The following is a 1,733-nucleotide window of genomic DNA, read 5'->3' on the forward strand; positions in this document are numbered from 1 at the left end:
TTTATGGCTAGGTTAGGGTTTAGGGAAATCAAAATTCTTTGGTAGCCACCCACAAGGATAATCAATATACAAGACTGTGTGTGTGTGACTCACGTCCTTTATGTGAATGACGTGGGATTTGTCCGTGACGTCAATTAAGGATCTCCACTCCTCTGTTGGGTCTCTTGTTGGCCTTACTGATAATTAACAATCACACACAGAGACACACAATTAACACACACAGCAGACAGACAGACCACACACCACAGACGCACACACAGACCGCACACGACAGACCAGTCATAGACAGAACACCACACATGACACAGTGTACACACACAGCACACACACACACACACACACACATACGCACACACACACACCACACACACACACACACACACACACACCCGACACACACAACACAACACACAGACACACACGGAACACGGAACACACAACACAGAACAGATCACACACGGACACGGACACACACACAGACACACACAGACAGACACAATCGCACACCACACCAACACACACAATCACAAACACACAACAACCAAAAACCACCACAGTGTTTTGGGTTGAACCAAAATACCAACTTGGTGTGTATGTGATGGCTCTGAATAACTAACAACTAACAATGGTCAATATCAGTGTTTTCTGGGGGGTGTGTGTGTCTCACCTTAACCGCGTACTCCATGCCAGTGGCCTTGTGTATACAGCGTTTGCAGACAGAGTATGATCCCAGTCCTACTTTCCTCCTTCACTTCATATGCTTCAGACAGCTGGAACATTTCCCTGTGATAAGCTGCCCCCCAACAAACAACAACATATCTTCGCGGTCACACACACACACACCTAGTTTCTGTCACACACACATCGATCAAGTGGCCTACACACACACACACACACCACACACACGACACACACACACATCACACACGGACCAAGACCATGTCTGGCACCGGATAGCACTCCGTCACACACACACATTGCGTTGCTGACACACACACACACACACCAAAGCACACACACACACACACACACACCGCAACCACACACACAGATGAAAATCAATAAATTACAAGATCCTGTGTGTGTGTGTGTGTGTGTGTGTGTGTGTTGTGTGTGTGTGTGTGTGTGTGTTGTGTGGTGGTGTGGTGTGTGTGTGTGTGTGTGTGTGTGTTGTGTGTTGTGTGTGTGTGTGTGTGTGTTGTGTGTGTACCTTACTACAGTAGTCCTGTAGTGGTTGTGTCTCTTCCTTGATGTCAATGGCTACAAAGCTGAATCATCGGAAAACAGCTGTGGGCGTTGGCACTGGCGACACCCCGGGGAATCTACACACACAAGTGGTTGAATTGTCAAAAGATGAAAGAGTAAATTGGACGGCATGGCATGGATAAGAGAGAACGTTGTGTGGCGCACGCAAAGCGTGTGTGTGTATGTGTGCATGTGGGTGTGTGGCATGTGTGTGTGGTGCAACTGGTGTGTGCGAGTGTGGTGTGCGTGTGTGGTGTACCTATTGGGATGTTTTAGCGGTGAACTCTGGGTCGAAAATAAGAAGGTGTCGTCAGGTTCGTCCCGTAGCAGGCTGAAGGGAGGGTGAGCTCTACTACGGAACAGTTTCTACACACAGAGATAGAGAACACATGAGTAATGAAGTATATAGTGAACTCTATAGCCTCTATGAAACACAGTGAGAAGAGACGGTCTCATCACTCACGTTCCAAGTCTATGGTGCAGTAGAA

This window comes from Salvelinus sp. IW2-2015, unplaced genomic scaffold (genome assembly GCF_002910315.2).
Source record: "Salvelinus sp. IW2-2015 unplaced genomic scaffold, ASM291031v2 Un_scaffold1526, whole genome shotgun sequence".
NCBI lineage: Eukaryota > Metazoa > Chordata > Actinopteri > Salmoniformes > Salmonidae > Salvelinus > Salvelinus sp. IW2-2015.